The 22,019-nt window shown below is 41.0% G+C and overlaps 1 long non-coding RNA gene across 1 annotated transcript; it reads right to left on the bottom strand.

Annotated features, from left to right (window-relative positions):
* Nucleotides 1-932: 932 nt before the first annotated feature.
* LOC115462521 lies at nucleotides 933-18,697 on the bottom strand. The gene is made up of 3 exons (XR_003940885.1): nucleotides 18,607-18,697; nucleotides 14,165-14,173; nucleotides 933-946 (listed from the first exon to the last, which is right to left on the bottom strand). It is a non-coding gene; the product is annotated as an uncharacterized LOC115462521 (long non-coding RNA).
* Between the last annotated feature and the right edge of the window lie 3,322 nt (nucleotides 18,698-22,019).

The raw sequence follows: 22,019 nt of genomic DNA, 5'->3' as shown, positions 1-22,019 counted from the left end.
GTCTTCAAGGGAAATTCCATCTCTACGCCATCATGACACCCCTTCAGTTGAGGTGCTTTGTAAACGTTCTCAATGTAGATAAATGACCTCTTACATGTAAATGCACTGCCTGATACTAGTTAGTTTGTATGCAACAACAGAGCTCCAGCACTCAAAAACTGAATGATACCTTCACTGTTTTATTTTTTTTGTTTCATTTGTATGCTGTGCTTTCCCACTCATGGCAGGCTCAATGTGGCTTACATGGGACAATGTAGGGTTAAGTGACTTACCCAGAGTCACAAGGAGCTGCCTGTGCCTAAAGTGGGAATTGAACTCAGTTCCTCAGGACCAAAGTCCACCACCCTGGCCACTCCTCCACTCCATTCTAGTAAATCATGTTAATCATGACTTCAATACTTGTTTGAGCCTCTAGTCTATATTTATTTTTGCTCTTCACCCTCTCTCCTCTATGTTTTAAAAGAATTTATTAACTGGTTTACACCCTAGCATCATTACAATGGTTAAAACCAGTTTGGTGGCAGACTTGAAGGAGGGTAATCATCTACCCAGCTCTGAAAAAAGCACTCTTGATCCATCTGTCCCCACAGATCATCCTACATCCCATTCCTTTCTAAAATTGTAGAAAATCAGTCTTTTTTCAATTGAGAATATTAGAAAAAAAAAAAACACACACACACACTTCCTCCCTGCCAGACTGGCTTTCATAAAAAAAATATTGCAGAAACTAGTCTGACTACTCTCATGAGAAATCTTAGAGAGCACCTAGACAAAAAGAAAATTGCACTTATTGTTTCCCCTCAAACGTTGAACTTGTGGATCACCATCTGTTCATATCATACCTAATAGACCTAGATCTTAGAAGTGTGGCTTAGCTGGTTTAAGTCAGTTCTTATCTCCTTGTCTTACTCCATGTCATTTCACTCATCTGTATCTGCTTCATGCTCTCTTAGCTGTGGGATCCCCAAGGTTCAGTTTTATCTCCTACAGTATATTGTTCAATCTATTCCTGATATTGTATCAGTTCCACTCTGGACTTTCTTTCATACGAATGATGGGCTTTTATGTCTGTGTTGCTGTTAATTAATTGCACTTTAGCAAACTTTCAAAGAAACCTTGAACCATTGTGGTGTTTGAAGGTTCTTAATGTGCCGTCCTGATTTCACAGGGATCCTTGAGTATTCCAGTACCATTGAGTTCAAGTATAGTCATGTCTAGTCAATAAAGTACAATTAATTAACTGTCACAGACATCAAAGACCACCATTCATATGAAAGGAAGTCCAAAGTGAACTGATACAATATAATGAAATATCATCTACTAAAATTAACCTATTAGTGCCCAATGTTCCCTTATTTGTTCCCACATATGGGAACAATGGGCAGGATACACATTGATGATATGTATTTAATGGAACAATGTTTGTTATGTTGAGTATTTCAGTCATTATAAGAAGAGCATAAAAAGGATAGTATTTTATTTAGTTGTATTATATTACTTGAGAAGTAATAAAGGATTTAATGGTAATTGTATATCAATGATTTCTTACAGTTAATATATTAATCATTGTTATTAGGGATAGTCTGTTGTTATAAGGTTGCTACTTTGTCATTAAAAGAACATCACAAGCTACTGTATGAAGTTCAAGATATTAATATTGATGCATAGAGCAATTCATTCTAGTCAACCTGCTTATTTGTCTAATTTATTAATTCCTTATGTTCTTGAATATCTCTCCACTCCCCAAATTCAATTCTGCTTACCATGCCATCTCCATCCATGACGTGACTGGAAGTTTCCCCATCATTCTGCTGTACATTACTCAGTTCCATTAACTCCATTCTCCAGTATCTCAGTGCTGAAGATTTATTTGCAAGATTCTTGCCTAGCCTAAAACATATGGGTTAAGTCAGCAACAGTGAGTTTTTCTCTAAATGCTGACTGCCACTAGTTAGGTTAGACTCAGATATTCAGTGTCAGGCCTTATAAGAACACAACGCTGAATACCAAGGTCATTGGCAGTACGTGGAAGTTATGCAGGTGTGGTTGATATACAGTACCATACCTTCATAGCTAACCAGGCAAATTTAGGACTGCTAGCTAAGTGGTCCTACTTGTTGTTTGGCTATGCAGGTACAGGCACTGAATACCACCAGTGTCCTCATAACTCTCCACTCTACTCCACTGCTCTTGGTTTGCCCTGGCAATTCTGTGGTGATCAGAGGGTCTATTTAGTAATACTCCAGTTAAGCGCCACAGAACATCCCCTCCTGAGCTACTTTTTCAGAAATGGGCAGTATGCAGGCTTGATCAGGGCAGTGTGAAGGAGTAGCTTATTGAAGATGCACAAAAGTAGGGACTGATATTCAGCTGTCAGTAAACCCAGAAATTCAATGCCGGGCTATGTCCAGGCACCAGAATTGAATTTCTGGGTTTCTGGAGCCTGTTAACACACAGCTGATGATATTCAGCACTTAACCAGCTATGGGTTACAGCATGAAGATAGGACTTACTTTTATGTGTTCCTATTTATGCAGTTAGCCTGGCTGGTTAAGTGCTGAATATCGGCACTTCACCAGCCAACTGCTGACTCCGCTCCAAGAACACACCAAAATAGTCAGTTTTCAGTTCAGCACTAACTAGTTATGTTCAACAACACTAACCAGTTAATAATAACTATACCATTAAAAATAAAGTTAAAATACTAGAGACAGAAAGATAGTATAAATAAAACCATTTATGCATGAGGTAAGAACTCCATTACTGAAGTGATTTATGAATCATGTGTGCTTTCTTTTCCTATTGTATTGTTCAGCTAGCTCCTTTTCTTTAGTCAGGACTGCTTTCCATCTACTATCTGCAGAAAGCTCTTATTGTTCCATTCTCCATCAAGAGCTCACACATTTGCACACATTCTTTATGAGAGGTCAGCAAATGTATTTCATTTTTTTTTATTTGAATTTGTAAGTTCAGGAAAAGGAAAGCTCCAATAATAATACCTCACGTGTTTTTCTTCTCAGAACTAGTGCCCATAGATGGAAGCTTTTTTTTTTTTATTTAACATGCCAAAAGTAAACTAGAAAATGTTTTGTTTTCAAATCTTTTAAGATCACAGATTATTTCCAAATGATTTTGCTGATTGTATTTTCTTCTGAAAAATGTGAAATTATGATCTTATGGCTTTTTAACAGTGGTACAGGTTTCCACAAGGTTAAAGTAACCTGTATGGAGTGGTAATGACTGCCCTGCCAGAAGTGGCACACCTATATTGGCATTCCAAAATGGCTACGTAACCTGCATAGATCAACCAAGCCTAAAGCCCAAACAATAAGATTTAGAGGGAAAGTTATCATGTGGGCTACTGTTAAGACAGGTTATTGTAACATAGTTTGTGCTATTTTAGCACAAGCCCCCATTTTATGCAATAAGACCTGGTTACCGATAACTGGGGTTAACAGTAAAATAACATCTTAGCAGCAGCCCATGTTGACAACTTCCCCCCTTAGGTGGGTGGTTATTATGGTTTGGTAAAAATTGGATTATTACCACACCTTAATTTCCCATGGGAGTAACTGACCTGCAGTAGCTCAGTATTGGAAGTTAGTCACTTCCACACTATTTGAATAAAGCAGTTTGAAATCAGCCTTGCAAGCTGCACCCTTCATAGTGTCCAAAAGATTCAGGAGCCATGGACCAATGTTCCCAGGCTGCTTCTTAAAGGGGGTCATAGTGTGAATTATGGAGCTGCCCTATCTCCTTAAAGCCCTCACAGTACATACCCCCCTCCAAATGTCTCCCTCATGGCCTTAAACCCCAAACCTCCTTCCCTCAGCATATGCCCATTCCCAAACATCTCCCTTATGGCATCCCCCCCAAAGGCCTCTGAGCACATGCTACCTCTTGTGGCCATACTCCCCATAAAGCCCCCACAATGCATAATCCCCTCCCAATGCCCTCAATATCCAACCCCTCTGATGCCCCAACATCCAATTTCATCTAAACAGCATCCCTTTCCTCATAAGCCCCCTTTTCTCCACCATCCCATAGGTTTCTGAGCAGGCATAAAAATCTTTGGGTACAAGTTCTGAAGGATTTGTGCTGGCCTTTTATGACAACACATAAGCACCTATGTGTCATTACAAAATAAGCCAGAAACAGGTGTCTCCTTGTGATGGAAAATATTAAGGATTGCTTTTCAGTCTTGCTTTAATCGATAATACATTTTTAAAATCTTCTGTCTTTGACCAAAAGTGACTTTTCTTGTATATCTCAAAGAACAGGCTGGAATGTAAGGCACATCTCAATAACAATGTATAAGATAAAGCACATCTTAAGAACAATATATGGGATAAGGCACATCTCAAGAACAGGTTGGAATGCCTCTGAAGCCAGCTTGTGCAGGAGGGAGGCGGGGTATGCTTGAGGTTCGGGAGATAAGCCACCGCAATACCAGAGCAATACACTCCTTGCCCTCTCTCTCAAGGCAATATGTTATATGATTATCCTTATTGAGTTTACACACACATTTATACCTTCTTCTAAATCAATACTCTTTAAGGTATAAATCCAAAACTGTTCTCTGTAGTTCAATAGCTTCTCCATATGGAGAACAGTTTTGGATTTATACCTTAAAGAGTATTGAACCTCATGGTTTAAACCGTGAAATCGAATGGACTACATTGATTTGAGTGACTGTTTACGTAAGGGTGCTTATGTTTCATCAGTTGTTTCAGACCGAATATGGGACTGACACCACGGCTGTCTTACTCTACAAATACTTCCATCTGATGTAATAGCGGCCATTTTAGAATGCTGTGATGAGGAAAAAGGTTTAGTATCTGTTAGGCTTTTTTCATGCTTGAGGATGTATGAATGGAGAATGAGTTTATATTTTCTGATAGTATCTTTGATTTACTTCATAGGAGACTACCTTGACACAGCGCATAGCGAAACATAGACCTATGTCGGTGGAAACGGGTCTCTAGAAAGAACTATACTAAAGCTGAGTAAAGCTGAGAAAGCTAAGTATCTTTAAAGAAAAACAATTGATATTTATTATATTTATTATAAAATTGGGACATTGAAACTTAGAAAAATATGAGCATAAAAAACTTTATAAAAAAAGACTGATTGAGGATCAATGAGGATTGCGGTGATGCCCCTAGCATGGCTCAGTCTAGCCAAAACGGAAGCACACTCACTAATCTGATTATCCCACAATAATAAGAAAATCACCTGATTAGATCTTCATACAGTATATGATACACAAATGGAGAATCTAGTAAAGTGAAGCTGAGCATAATTGAATATTAGTTTTAGTACTGGCAGTTTTGTTTTATTCCATTATGGCTGAAAAACATCTAAGTTTTAGGAACGCCCAAGTCCCCGACTGAACACGCCCCTGACACGCCCCGTTGAGATTTGGATGCACTTATGACGGACTTCATAGAAAAAAAAGTCCAAAAATAGGTTTTGAAAATACTGATTTGGATGTTTTCTTGAGAAAAATGTCCAAATGCTGCTTTATGCCACTTTTTAGACGTTTTTCAGTTTTGAAAATGAGCCCAATAGTACCATAGGAACATAGTAAATGATGACAGTTAAAGACCTGTATGGTCCATCTAGTCTGCCCAACAAGATAAACTCATTTTACATGGTATGTGATACTTTATATGTATACCCAAGTTTGATTTGTCCTCGCCATTCTCAGGGCACAGACCGTAGAAGTCTGCCCAGCACTCTTCTTGTACTAAAAGTTCTGAAGCTAATGTTGAAACCCTGTAAAGTTTACACTCAAGCCCATCCATATCTATTCAATCATGATCAGGGCGTAGACCATAGAAGTCCGCCCATCACCGGTTTCGCCTCCCAATTACCAACGTCACCACCAATCTCCGCTAAGATTCAGTGGATCCATTCCTTCTAAACAGGATTCCTTTGTGTTTATCCCACGAGTGTTTGAAATCCATTACCCTTTTCATCTCCACCACCTCCCACGAGAGGGCATTCCATGTATCCACCACCCTCTCTGTGAACAAATACTTCCTGACATTACTCCTGAGTCTATTCCCCTTCAACCTCAATTCATGTTGTCTAGTTCTACCACCTTCCCATCTCCAGAAAAGGGTTGTTTGCGGATTAATACCTTTCAAATATTTGAATGTCTGTACTATGTCTCCTCTGTTTCTCTTTTCCTCCAAGGTACACATGTTTAGGTCAGCAAGTCTCTCCTCATACGATTTGCAACGCAAATCCCATACCGTTTTTGTAGCTTTTCTTTGCACTGCTTCCAGTCTTTTTACATCTTTAGCAAGGTATGGCCTCCAAAACTGAACACTATACTCCAAGTGGGGCCTCACCAATGTCTTATAGAGGGGCATCAACACCTCCTTTCTTCTGCTGGTTATACACCTCTCTATACAGCCTAGCATCCTTCTGGTCATGGCCATTGCCCTATCACATTGTTTCTTCATCTTCAGATCCTCAGACACAAACACCCCAAGGTCTTTCTCCTGAGTCAAGTTTACTAATCTCTTCACTCCTATTTGATATCTCTCTTTTGGGTTTCTGCACCCCAAGTGCATCATTCTGAATTTCTTGGCATTAAATTTTAACTTTAGTCCAAATTAAGGGTCCAAACTTTCATCTGGTATCATACACATCTATCGAATGTTTCCATTTATAGAATGTTGGGATTAATGTTTAAAATACCACCCAACATAACAGCCATGGATATATTGTGTTCAGTGTTATGCTTAAAATATTGTTTGGAGGCAGCACAGTACATTGGTCTTTAGTTAGTATTTTGGTTCATATGTCCAGTATTTGGCAATACATCCAGTTTTGGTCAACTATTTTACTGAGATAACATCATAGAAGCCACTGTGAAACATATGGATGCTGAGACCCAGGATTTGTTTAGTTGGTAGAAAGTCAATACACTGTATTGAATCACTACCCCAGATGGATTTTATTATAGCTGGTGTCTCAGGTACTAAGTTATCATATTACCACCGGGTAGCCCCAGAACTAAAAAAATGAATGCATTTTTTTCAGCACCAGAATGGCATGTGGTAGGGAAGGTGGAAACTATCGCCGGTCTCTTGTGTTAGCCTGGCAGTAGTCAGGAATTGGTGCATGGCAAGCCTGCGGTAGGCTTGCCGCACCTTTGCAAAAGAGCCCCTAAGTAAAATTGCATTGGCTAGCGAGAAAATGATTAAAATGCACAGTGAATTCTGGCATGCAAGTATAGTGCATTGCTATTAATATTTATGTATCTCAGTGGTGATATGAATAATAGTAATTTTATTACAAAGTGAGAGATTATTAATTTTCTACCGTTGGTTGCAAAAACATGTGTGACTATTTTTTTTTCTTTTTGTAAAAAAATTTGTTTTGTTCACCTTCATGGTTTGATTGAATATTTTTTTTACCATGAATTTTTCTATGTCCTAATTTTGCTAGAAGTGAGTCCATTATTTTTATTAGTAGTACGAAGAGTAATAACAGTAGTGTTTTCTATTTCATGCTCTGCATTTCCATCTGCAATTGTTTTTCCCTTCATATTCTGGCATCTATTTTATCACAGGTTTCCAGTTGCCTACAGGATCAAGATTAAATTATTTTTGTTTTTAAAGTCCTGAAAGCTGGCTGTTCTGCTGCATTATTTGATGGTCTCACAAACAAGTGTGCTAACCCTCAATTTTGCAAATTTGTGGCTTTTTGGATCTAGTACATCAAGACACCACTATGGACAAGTAGATTAAGCTAAAAAATTCAATGTGCAAATCAATGCAATCTAAGGAGCTCTTTTACTAAGCTGCATAAGCATCTACACACGCCCAACCCGTGCCAAAATGGAGTTACTACTACTACTACTTAACATTTCTAGAGTGCTACTAGGGTTACGCAGCGCTGTACAAATTAACAAATAAGGACAGTCCCTGCTCAGAAGAGCTTACAAGGACGAAATGTCAAGTTGGGGTAGTTTAGATTTCCTGAGAAAAGGTGTAGTGATTAGGTGCCGAAGGCGACATTGAAGAGGTGGGCTTTGAGCAATGATTTGAAGATGGAGTTACCGCAGGGCTACCGTGTGGGTCTTGCGGTAATTTTATTTTTTCCATGCATCCGATATGTGCAGTCAAAAAAAATTGTTATTTTCTGCTGCACGTGTCAGACACGTGCCGTGGCATTTGGTGTGCGTAGGTCATTAGCACCCGGTTACCGCGTGAGACTTTACCGCTGGCAGTAAAGTCATAGACCCAAAATGGTTAGGCGGCAATTTTCATTTTGCCACACATCCATTTTCAGCAAATATTTTGTAAAAAAAGGCCTTTTTTTACAGGTATGCTGAAAAATGATTCTGCGCACAGCCAAAACCCACACCTACACTACCGCAGACCATTTTCAGTGCACCTTAGTAAAAGGACCCCTAAGTATATTCTATAAGCGACACCTAGATTTAGACATGGGATATAGAACACGCTTAGTTGATATCTCAGTACCAAAAACTATGTGCCTCCATTTACACCAATGAAAATGTGGAGTAAATTCTAGCACATAGATTTAGGCACATTGGGCCATATTCTATAACTATGCGTGTAAATTTCAAAACGCCCACAAAACACTCTTTTCCCTGCCTATAACCACACCTCTTTTTGCCTGCGCATGTTAGAAGTTAGATGCAGTGCATTACTGAATGTGCTTAGCAAGTTGTGCATGTAAATTCTAATTATTGCCAATTAGTAGTCATTATTGCTTGTTAAGAGCTGTTATCAATGCTGATTAGCTTGTTAAGCCAATTAAGGTAAGTGGATTGCTATAGAATATGTTTGGATTTTGGCTCAGATCTCTAGGCACACTATATAGAATCCAAGGGTTAATTTATGAAGCATATAGTTGCATGGAGAGCATACACAGATATGGGGCATGGCCAAGACAGAGGTAGGGCTCCCATTTATGGGTAAAACGTACAGTATACTGTAAATTACATGGCTTGCAGTTATACTTAGGCACTTCCACTCTCACCAATTCTATGGCTGGCATAAGGGATTGTACCTAAACGCTAGGTCCCTGATTCTATAAAGGTCACCAAAACTTGTGCATGCAAATTTGGTACGTTCCTAATTTGTACATGCAATTTAATTGATTAACAAGCCAATTAGTGCCAATAAATGGATTTTTATCAAGCAGTTATTAGCACTAATTAGATTTAATTGGGACCTAAGCACATAAAGTTAGGCAAGGGATCTGTGTCCAAAATGGAGGCACAGAAATAGGAGGGTCATGGGCATTTCAGGGTGGAAAGGGGGTGTGGTTTCAAGTTATGCATGTAATTACAGAATAATAGTGTTCCACACTTAATTTAGGCACAAACATTTGCATTATGTTTTCGTTGGTACAAATGGCTGCAACTAAATTTGCATGTGACTCTCCACTTAAGCATGTATTTTATAAACTGTGATGAACTTTAGACTGGGCTTATAGAATATCATTTACGCGATATGTTTTGGCACTGATTTTTTAGGTGCCATATATAGAATCTTGCCCTAGATTTATAAATACTCAGGAGCCTTTTTACTAAGCTACGGTAAAAAGTGGCCTGCGACAGTGTAGGTGCGTGTATTAGGTGCCAGTCCGGTTTTTACCACATCTGCAAAAAAGGTGTTTTTTTTTAAATGTGACGAGAAAAGGGCATTCAGTAAAACTGAAACCAGCATGCATCTAAAACTGGCCTGAGCCCTTAACACCACCCATTGATCTAATGGTAAGGACTCATGCATTACACGTGCAGTGACCAGTTGGCATGCATGTGGGAAGAAATAAATTAATAATTCATCCAGGCATTATGGGCGCGCACCAAATCTGGAGCACACCATATCTTAGATAAAACAAGAGGTTTATTAAGAAATCAAAAACAAGTTGTTTTTGATTTCTTAATAAACTTCATTTTAACCAAGATATTGTGTGCTCCAGTCTCTGGAATTTGTGGTTCCCTGTTCCTACTTTTCTTCTCTTCTTGAGTTACTCCTTGGGATCTTTTGAGTTCTCCACACGTGGATTCTCTTTGACACACCCGAAATCAGAAATTACCACCAGGGGGGTGCACACGCTGCATTTATTTATTTATGTTACATTTGTACCCCACGCTTTCCCACTCATGGCAGGCTATGGAGGGTTAAAGTGACTTGCCCAGAGTCACAAGGAACTGCCTGTGCCAGGAATCAAACTCAGTTTCTCAGTTCCCCAGGACCAAAGTCCACCACCCTAACCACTAGGCCACTCCTCCACTCCTACCATGTACAGCCTACCATGGCTTAGTAAAAGGACCCTCAGTTTTGATAGTATTCTATAATGGGACATAGGTGACTATGGTCCTTTATAGAACACGCTGTCAATGCAGGTGCTATTATAGAATTGCCCCCTTTTAGTCTATGTTCATTGCTGCCAATTTTTCAAAAATAAAAACTGTATGTTATTTCAGCCATTCACCTGACAAAGGGGGCAACTGAACCAGGGAGATGTTTCTCCTGGAGTTCTTCCCTTAAGTGGCCATTCTGGATTCTGCTCACTAGCATACCTCCTTATTGCAAATTTTATTGCACAGGTCCTTAAAAATATCTGTGTTTTGCACCTAAAGACAACTTGATCTGAATAGTGGAAAAGTATAGAAATATCAACATCACATGAAATTCTTCTTTCGGTGCTAGAAGCATTAAACCAATTTTTCCTCCTCAATTATTTAACCAAATCACACCATTTAGTGGAGAGAAAGGACCTCAGTTCTAAACGGGGCAGTTATAGTACGTGTTTCTTAAATAAGAGCGTTTTAATCTGTATGCTTCTAAAATTGAAAGAATTTCATGTATATATTCCTATGCCTTGTACCTGCCAATTTTGTCATGGGCTGAGCAGGCTCAAAGCGGTTCACATTTGAAAATTGAACATCTATGCACTGTGTATCTCCTATGGCCAAACGGGTCCCACAGAAAAACCTGTTTTTAACCTGACTAAAAATAGATTGGGTGCTTACCGCAAATTTAAAAACACTACTGCGGGGCACGCTCAGGCTTCTCTTGGTAGTTTTTGTATCGACTCGTAATTCTCACGAGCTAAAGAAAATTTATATTTTTTTAGTGCTGGAGGCGTGTTTAGGGGTGGGAGAGTAGGTGTGCTCTGTGCTAATCGGTTAGAGAAGTTACATTGCCGCATGCCAACCTATTAGCGTGAGATTAGCATGGGAGCCCTTAACACCTAGAAACACAGGCATCGGTAACTGCTTCTGCACTAATGGGCACACGCTAATGGGAAAAAATAAATGTGTGGCCATTAATAGAGGAAATGGAAAATGCAGCCATTTTACAGCTGCTCTAAAAGTGATCTCAGCACACTAGTGGCATAGCTACATGGGGCTGCAGGGGCCTGGGCCCCCATAGATTTGGCCCTGGACCACCCCACCAACGACCCTCTCGACCCGCTGTCAACCCTCCCCCGCCGCCGCTGTCACTGTCACCTACCTTTGCTGGCGGGGACCCAACCCCTGCCATCCAAGGTCCTCTTTTTCTGGCGCAAGGCTTCGTTCTGTTTCTGTGAGTCTGACGTCCAGCCAGACTCACAGAAACAGAATGAAGCCTTGCAGATCAGCCAGCGGCCATGTTGGACGTCAGACTCACAGAAACAGAATGAAGCCATGCGCCAGAAGAAAAGGACCTCAGCTGGCGTGGTTTGGGATCCCCAGCCAGCAAAGGTAGGCGACGGCGGCGGCGGGGGAGGGTTGTCGGCGGGAGAGGGGGTCGAGATGGTCGTCGGTAGGGGGGCAAAGTTGTTGTTGGTGGTGGTGGTTGCGGCTGCGGTGGCGTGGGGGGTCGTCAATGGTGGGGGGGGGGGTCGGTGGCACGGGGGGGGGGCTAAAATGTGCCCCCTCCTGCCGAAGTCTGGCTATGCCCCTGCAGCACACAGGAAAGCCCTTTTGCTTGTGATAGTGCAGGACATTTTTTAGGGCCCCATAGTAATTTTACAGCCAAATCAAATTTACAGAGGAAACAAGATAAAGCAGAAATATTACACTGTTGTCATAAGAATATAAGAGTCAGATACTGGGTCAGATAAGTGGTCCGTCTAGCCCACTATCCTGTTTTGCAAACAGTGGCCAAGCCAAGTCACAATTACCTGGCAGAAACCCAAATTGTGGCAACACTCCATACTACAAATCCCAGGGCAAGCAGTTGCTTCTCATGTCTGTCTCAATAGCAGACTATGGACTTTTCCTCCAGGAATTTGTCCAAACCTGTTTTAAACCCAGATACACTAACTGCTGTTACCACATCCTTCGGCAAAGAGTTCCAGAGCTTAACTATTCATTGAGTGAAAAAATATTTCCTCCTATTTTTTTTTTAAGTATTTCCATCTAGTGTCCCCTAGTCTTTGTACTTTTGGAATGAGTAAAACATCGATTTACTTCTACTCGTTCTACACCACTCACAATTTTGTAGACCTCAGAATAATAGTTAGTTGCGTCAGGTTAATAATTATGAGGGTTGCGTCACGCTAATAATTATGGGAAAAAATCTGTAGTGCCAGAAATCATATGCGCTTAAGACAGAACTATCGCTGGTGGCCGCGTTGGGCCGGCAGTAGTTTCAGGTTGCCACGCAGCAACCGTTTAGCATAAGGGCCCCATAAGCATTGAAATTGGCTTTTCCCTGTAAAGTTAATATTATGGAACCTCTTCCAGCTCAGCTGTGGTCCTAAAGCTAAAACAAACAACATTAAAAAAAATAAAACAGCTTTCTTCTCAATATACACTTCTGCAGTAGGGTTTTTTGACTATAAAACATGGGGCAATTCACATGAATTATGCATTGTATTATCAAATTACAGCCTTTTATAGATTCTTTTGAGGAATTCAGTTTATTCCCAGAGCAGATTCTTTACCTCTAGGCTTGCTCTTAAAACTGAAAACAAGTATACTCCATTCAACCCACTTTACATGGTTCGGCTTGAGAGTCATTGAATTTGGAGTGCTGTAGGAAAGGGAATTATAAACAGGTTCTGTGGAGATTGAAACCATAAGGTAGAGAAATCTTGTTTTAGTCCCCAAAGGGCAGATAATATCAAACTCTGGATTTTTTCTTTCTTTTTAAATTAATCTTTCAATTTGATAGAATGGAAATTTAAATGTTCTTTGTATAGGCACCAGAAGGTGACTGAGAAGTCTACCATTATTTTATATATGCAGGGTACAGTATTAATTCAGCAAAACAATCGGGACACACATGTGTTGATAGTTTGAAAATGCTTTCCAACATAGATTTTTAAAATGGTGCAGTGGGATTCTTACATTACATAACAATTGTATGCTAAATCTAATTATGCTGGAAGTGATATGTTCTGATTCTAAGGAAAAGAAAATCTGCTAAGAAAAAGCACACAGGACTATAATGTACTTATGATACTTATGGGAAGCAGTTAGAAAAAGCAGAATGTTGGCAAGTGTGCCATTTTCATGGTCCCCCCTCTCTCCCTTCAGCATCTTGGCTTAAAGCAGAACAGATAAGCAGAGGGGGGAAACTGAAACAACACCTACATGTTCAAACTTACAACAGAATGGTATAAATTCAAACTTTAGCAAGTAATCAGTGATGGGTGAGTTCTCTAGTGTTGAACAAAATTGTTTCCTTACTATTTGTAAAGTCACAGAAAATGATGTATTTGCAAAATAAGGTTGACACAGACGTAGGGACCTATGTGCTAACCAATGAAAATATCTGTGGATTAGTACTTTTTTTCCCACAAAATATAGCTAAAGAATGCAAATGAGCTCTCAGGGAATTTGCATCCTTACCTGAGTTTTTAGGGAATTTTTCACACATTGCCAAGTCAGAAATTTCATGCATCTTTGTCTGTGGCAACGTATGAGAAATGCACTTTAAAAAAAAAAAAAAATTCCTTTTGTGTACTAACATGAAAAAATGTCAAGATCCCACCAGCCTGAATTGAAGGTCCTCCTAGATGCTTCCCTCCTCCCCCAAGGAACTTTGCTGCGTTGGTGGCCCAGTGAGTCCAACACCCTCTTTCCCAGCTTTGTTTGCAGACTGAAAGCTTAGAAACCCTTCCTCTCTGAAGCCCTTAAAGATGAAGAGGTCAGGATCTATTTGCCTGGCACGGCCCACACCTCTCGTGCATCCTAGTCCAATCCTCAATTCCCTCTATCACCTCGATTTACCCCAAGGAGCTTGGAGGGTGATGAAGACAGGAGGAATTCCCATCCACTCCCATCCCATAGGCCGCTGATTGCAAATGATTTGAGCTGATCTCTACTTTTAGGGGTATGTTATCAAGGTGTGATAAAAGATGAGCTTTTCTGCACCTTGAATTACCAAGAAAGTCGCCAACCTGTGGTATCATAGTCCTACAGGTTGCTGACTACTGTGGAAAATGAATAACGCTATGTGTGAGCTACCTTGCGAGCAGCATTATTTCAGCGGCCAGGTAGTATTGGGCCTCTAAGTTATGGACAGCTGCTCTCAGTCCACATCATCTGGGGGCTATGGCGAGGTCCTCCCCCCCCCCACCTCCAGATGATCACCTGCCCCCCAGAAGGCTCTCCCAACAAGAAAGCCCTCACAATTAGCAACCCCCCTGAACAAGCCCCATGCCACAAACAAGCCCCCAACCCCGATCAACTCCCCCACCTCCATGGCCCTACTTAATTCTCTGGTGGTTTAGTGGGTTCCTGGGCAGGAGCAATCCCTAATTCTCCTGCCTATCTGACACCATCATACGAAATGGTGCACCTAGCAATATGTTGAAACATGACCCCCTTTAGGTGTTACTGTGACCCTACCACTAGAGATGCCATTTTGTATAATGGTGTTAGATAGGCAGGAGCAACTGGAGATCACCTTTGCCCAGCAACTCAGTAAACAACTAGGGAATGAGGAAGGTCCATGGGAATGAGGGAGCTTGCTCAGAGGGAGCCTGATTGAGGGACTTGATTAGTGAATGGGGGATTTGCTCTGGAGGGGGGACTGATCAGGGGAGTTGTTCAGAGGAGGCAGGAGTCCCTGAAGGTGAAGGCTAGGTTCTTTGGACTGCAGCTTTGCAGCTTGATGCCCCCAGGATGGTAAAATAACCCCATCTTTTGGTTAGGGTTATTTTACCTTTGTTTTAGGGCCAGGACATGAGCTGCAGTGTGCACCTGGTGCTCACCACAAGCCATGTAATACAATTTAGAAAGTAATGAGCTGCTTTGCATGCCTGGTTCTTGAATCCTGGATTGGCTGCTGTCGGAGACAGGATGCTGGTCTTGATGGACCCTTGGTCTTTTCCCAGTATGGCGGTGCTTATGTACTTATGTACTTTAACATGTTTTGCAGTAAGAATTTTTTTCCATGTTAAGCGTGCATTAGTGCTTAACATTGGTTTAGTAAAGGGCCCTTATTTGTTAGCTTTTCCAGAAGAGCTCCCCTTCCCGCCCCTGCTGCACATGCCCTATACAGAAATGCATTTCCTTATCCAAAACGCCCCTCAGCCCCTGGACCTACCTGAAGGGTTACTTGGTGGTCTAGTGTAGTGCAGCCAGAAGAAAGACAGTTCTGGTTTCAAAATGGCAGCTGAATCATTGGTGGTAACCCCATATTACTACCACAAGTGGTTGAGCTCCATATATAGCAGCTTCACCCTAGCAGTAATAGTGCAAGGCTACCACTAGTGGGGGGTTGAAGCTCATCAGGGAACTTATATGCAGAGGGGGATTGAAGCTCTTTATGGGGGTCAAGTTGGGGGGATTCTCTTAAGTGAGAAGGAGGGGGGTCCTCTAAGGCCTCTTTATGATGCTACCCATGAGCACTGGACCATGGCTTAGCAGCCCAACACTCTCAGGAGGCATTAAAAACTCAGTTTGTGATATTTAATGTACGTTACATTCTTTATGTACCTTGGGAGTCAGTAAACTGCGGTACCGAGATACCACTGGTTTATGACTCCTGCAGTATATTAAGGTGCATTAAAAGGCCACCTTTTAACACACCTTAATAACTATCCCCCTGAGACAGAGCTTATGAAACTTAGCCTGTGTACAATGGCATACAGACAAGATTAACTTCAGGCTTTAACCAAATAAATCCTTTCCTATCAAAATTTGTGGTCAGTGTGATAGACAATACTATAAGGAGGGTGCCAATATCTGAGTACCAAGAATGCATATACTGTGAATGACTAGAACACCAGCATATACAATAAATGACACTGTTCAGGCTCATGGCATGGTGCTTAAATGCAATAGTGCATAGTTTGATGGTGGATGTCCATTGAGGTGGAACGTAGGCAGGATGAATAGTTGCATGCATAAATTGTAGAATACTATAATTTGCACATTTTTGTAGCAATCTTGGCATGATCATTTACTCCAGCTTTATGGTTAGTGTAATTGGCCATACCTGAAATTTAGGTGACCTATTTGACCTGTCACACTAGTATTTTATAAAGGAAAGTAGGTGCCTACTTTTATATATAGGACGGGCACCAAATAGGGGTCTTCTAGGCACTTAAAAATAGGTGTTCTATTATATAGAATTGCCCTTATGGACTAGATTCTATATATGGTGCTTGAAAAATCGGTGCTAAAAAACTGCGCCTAGGTTTATTCTATAAAGTACACCTAAATTTAGGCATATGTTATCGAATATACCGAAATTTCCATGCAGATTATAGAATATGCTGAACACCCATCTGCATGACTAAATTTAGTCGTGGGCAGTTATGCCAATACTGGGTGTAAATGCTGACTCCTAAATTAAGCATGGACAGGGCATATTCTATAACTACATGCATAGATTTTAGAAACACCCACGACCCACCCATTCCACACCCATGGCCATGCCACCATTTCAACTATGCAGCTTAGAATTTACGTGTATCACGTAAATGAATACAATTAGATAGTTGTGCATGTAAATTCTAATCAATACCAATTAGTATCAATAATTGCTTGTTAAGTGGCAACTATCAGTGCTGATTGGCTTGTTAACTATATACGATCCCTTTTTACTAAGCGGCTGCAAGCCCAACATGGGCTTACTGCTTGCTAAACAAGAAGTACCGCCAGGCTACTGCAGCAGCATGGCGGTACTTCCCACCCCTTGTGCACCATCATAGCTGGTGCTACAAAAATATATGTATTTGGAGTGTACCCAGCAGTAATCGGGCAGTGCTGTGTGCTGCCCAGTTACTGCCGGGTTAGCATGGGAGCACCTAATGCCACCTCATTGGGTGGCGATAAGGGCTCCCCCCAAAATGGCCATGCGGAACATGCTTTACTTGCCACACGGCCATTTCCTGCAGGAGAGAGAGACACCCCCCCCCCCTTTTACCCGATGTGGTAAAGGGGTGCCTCAGCACACATGAAAAACACACAGAGATGCCAGCGCAGGCCCCATTTTGCCACAGCTTAGTAAAAGAGGTCCTAAATTACATGTGCAAATCCAGAATATGACTGGATTTGTGCACACAATTTAAGTTGTACTCTATAGAATCTGGGGGTATATGCTCAAACTTTTTCTGGAAAAATAGAGGATGATCAGGAAACATAAAGGTTAATCTGATATCACCAATAGTTGATGATACTGTATCTGCTTAACTTTGGCTAGCAATACTGAAATGCATAAATGGCTGTTCTACAGGAATTGGATAGGTTAGTCGATTAACATTAGGACAACAGCACAGGGAATAGTCTGATTTTACGAGATAAAGCAACTGAATATCCAGTTATAGTTAACTGGATAACTGACCTCTTCTCTTTAACCAGATATTTTACTGCTGAGTACTGACTTCACCATGTTCATGCATATTTGAGAATATTTATTCCTACTTCATTTGCGTTGCATGCTCATATTTTAGAATATTCAAATTTAGCCAATAAATAATCTTTCCTTTAAAAGAAAAACTTCAGAGTTACGTTTTTGTCTTGTTTGAACACACAACCAACAAATAAAAATATATTCTGCAAGCTACCAACATCATAAGAACAAAAGCTACTACTACTACTACTTATCATTTCTAAAGCGCTACTAGACGTACGCAGCACTGTACATTTGAACATGAAGAGACACTCCCTGCTCGACAGAGCTTACAATCTAATTAGGACAGACAAACAGGACAAACAAGAGATAAGGGAATATTAAAGTGAGGATGATAAAATAAGGGTTAGGAGTTAAAAGCAGCATCAAAAAGGTGGGCTTTTAGCCTAGATTTGAAGATGGCCAGAGATGGAGCTTGACGTACCGGCTCAGGAAGTCTATTCCAGGCATATGGTGCAGCAAGATAAAAGGAACAGAGTCTGGAGTTAGTGGAGGAGAAGGGTGCAGATAAGAAAGATTTTCCCAGTGAACGGAGTTCTCGGGGAGGAATGTAGGGAGAGATGAGAGTGGAGAGGTACTGAGGAGCTGCAGAGTGAATGCACTTATAGGTCAATAAGAGGAGTTTGAACTGTATGCGGAAACGGATAGGAAGCCTTGTCATATTGGGACAGACCAAAGATCCATCAAGCCCAGTATCCTTGGCTAATCCAGGTCACAAGTACCTGGCAAGATCCCAGATCAGTAAAACTTAGTCATCTCTCCCCACTCCAGTCGGTTCAAAACTCTGCTGCCCGTCTCATCTTCCGCCAGGGTCGCTTTACTCATACTACCCCTCTCCTCAAGACCCTTCACTGGCTCCCTATCCGTTTTCGCATCCTGTTCAAACTTCTTCTACTAACCTATAAATGTATTCACTCTGGTGCTCCCCAGTATCTCTCCACACTCGTCCTTCCCTACACCCCTTCCCGTGCACTCCGCTCCATGAATAAATCCTTCTTATCTGTTCCCTTCTCCACTACTGCCAACTCCAGACTTCGCGCCTTCTGTCTCGCTGCACCTTACGCCTGGAATAAACTTCCTGAGCCCCTACGTCTTGCCCCATCCTTGGCCACCTTTAAATCTAGACTGAAAGCCCACCTCTTTAACATTGCTTTTGACTCGTAACCACTTGTAACCACTCGCCTCCACCTACCCTCCTCTCTTCCTTCCCGTTCACATTAATTGATTTGATTACTTGATTTATTTTTTGTCTATTAGATTGTAAGCTCTTTGAGCAGGGACTGTCTTTCTTCTATGTTTGTGCAGCGCTGCGTATGCCTTGTAGCGCTATAGAAATGCTAAATAGTAGTAGTAGTAGTAGTAGTAAAACAGATTTTATGCTGCTTATCCTAGAAAATAACCGGTAGATTTTCCCAAATCCGTCCTTTAATAATGGCATACTGACTTTTCTTTTAGGAAATTATCCAAACCTTTCTAAACCCTGCTAAGTTAACAAGATCCAATGCAAATTAGAAAAGAATAACAAGAACATATCTAGGAACACATAAAATTCGTAACCACTGAAAATACAAATCATCAAAACTCAAGAATTCAATGAATTGGAATATCAATCGCCAAGGACAAAGACATTTCTCAATAAACAAGATGACCCTGGACTATCCCTCATCCCCAAATCCATGCCAGTTCTTTCCATTGACAGTTTTGTCTCTTCTTGGTGGATCTTAAGCCTTGCCAATATGTCTAGAAAAGGGCAGATAATACATTTTTCATGTTGGCAGCAGAGCTCTTTCTATCCTATTTAAATGTTCTCAGAAGTAGCACTTAAACATGTCAGTTACTGATAACAGTGGAAGTTTAGGAAAATTAATGAGGCACCAATTATTTCTCCTATTGTAATATACCATAGCCTCAAGTTTTCCATGCAGGACACAATAATGTTTCATTAATAAAATATTCTGTGCTTCAAGCAGAAATACTTAACCTTGCAAAGAATCATCATTTTTACCATTGTCTTTCAAATGACTTGCCAAGGTACAAACTTTTTACTCAGTCACATTAATGGTACTAAATAATTCCAATAAAGGATCTTAGATACAGTGGATGTTTCCAATTTCATGTTGGCCAGCAAAATGTCCTACAATACAGTACTGAAGTCTTATATTCTGCTACAAGCCAAATGGTTCTGCGAGAATTACAATAAAATACAACTAACCAAACCAAGGAGACTTTACAATACTTTTACAGTCATAATACTATAATAGTAGATAATATCATATTGTCCTTCATTTAATACATTTCTTTAAAAAAATGTTTTCAATCCCTTAATCTCATATAATGGATTTCTGATCTATTATCAGGAGGTAGAGCAACACAGCACATTACTGCTTGAAGAGAAAGCATGGGAGTGTAAATTATATTAAATCTCAAAGAATTCACAGATGGAAAATGTAAGGACAGAAGAATTTTTGTATGTTTAGACTATTCAAGGAGGGCAGCATTATAAACTGACTTACATGGCCCGTTGCTAAAATGTAGATGATTTTAAATATCATATTACACATTTTGAAATCATGTACTACTATGAGTTTTTGATTCAAAAAAATTTAACAACCTTTATAGTTAGAGAATACATTTGTTTTTAATTTTTAAGAAAATTCAATTACTGTGTTTGACAAGAGATTGGTAATACATTATGTCAGTGGGATTATTCCTCAGAAATATTAAGACTGGAGCAATGAGTTGGAGAATTACAGGAATATAAGACTAAAATCGGTAAATGGTGCCCAAATTTGGATGCCGAAAAAATGAATGTCGAGTGCTATTCTATCAATGGCTTTGCTTATAGAATAGAAAGTAGGGCAGGATTCACTCCCAACTTGTGAAGGTTTATAACAACTAAACCCTGGTATAAATCCCTCACTGGCCTGGGGTCCGGTGAGTCCCATCCGCACCCACTTGGATGCCGGTTGCTAGCCAGAACTGAAGAGGTTGCTGTGAAGCTGAGCAGGGTGGTGTGGGCACTGGTGCTACTTGCGGCTGGTGTAGAGGGTGGTGCTGCTGGAATGCTGGCCTCACTAGCTCCCCTGTGAGGGTCAGGCACCTGCTGGGTGGACAATGTGCTTGACAAGGCCACTGTGCAATCATGCAGATCTTGCAGGATCCCTTATATGGTTGATTCCCTTATATGGTGTTTAGTCCTACCCAGTACATCCGATAATGCACTGAGCGCCATCATTTTGTTCCAGGCAGGCCCAAGGTAGAAGGAAGGAGTTGTTGCTCCTGTCCTCCTGCCTTCACCTTGTTGTAAAGATACAGGGAGGGCAGGGGTGTGGATCAGGTGTGGGAGGGAGGGCGGAGTGTGTGCCTGTTCAGGGGAAGGGGTTTGGTCCACTGGACCATCAGGACAATTTTTTTTTAAAGGTTCCGGGGTCGGAGGAGGGGCGGATGTGGTCCACTGGACCGGAAATAACAAGATGCAGGGGGGGGGGGTGTTGTGGTCCATTGGGGCACAAGGGAAATTTAACAAAATCAAGGGGGGGGGGGTGCCAGGAGGTGAGAGGTAGGAAGCACAAGCAGGCAGCCTTTATAGCTTCCTGCTTGTGCTTCTCTCCTCTCCGACAGCTCCAGAGTAGCCGTAAAATTTGCTTGTTAAATTAGGGCTGCTCTGGAGCTGTGCATCCCATGGAATACACATTAGATTATGAATGAACTCATTAGATTACTAATGAGGTCATTGTAATGCATTTGCATGGGGTTCTAGGTGGCTGCTAACAGCACACGTTAGAGGCACGGAAAACCCCTTTGTGCATTCCTAGCTACCTAAATGTTTGCTTTAGACTGGCTAGAACCAGTCTTAAGCAAATGTTAATAGCAAGGTAAGCTTCGTGCATCTGGCCCTGTATCCCTGTCCTGGCCCTCACATTCAGTAGACCCTGAAGCAGGCCCTGAAACGTTTTTTTCGGCGCATTTGGAAGTAAGAGGCTGTTCATACGACCTCAGGTCCAATTGTTTCTGCATTTCTAGATGAGCCGTTTGATGGTGGAGTACCACTATATAGCCCCTGAAGCAGCCCAGTTGGGCGAAACACGGCCTGTGTCGGGCTATTATATGTATATGCATATGAGGTACTGTATGCATATTTTAATTTTGCTATATTAATAA

The sequence above is a fragment of the Microcaecilia unicolor genome, chromosome 2 (assembly GCF_901765095.1).
Source record: "Microcaecilia unicolor chromosome 2, aMicUni1.1, whole genome shotgun sequence".
NCBI lineage: Eukaryota > Metazoa > Chordata > Amphibia > Gymnophiona > Siphonopidae > Microcaecilia > Microcaecilia unicolor.
The sequence above is the reverse complement of the archived record's forward strand: the minus strand, read 5'-3'. Positions and strand labels throughout refer to the sequence as shown.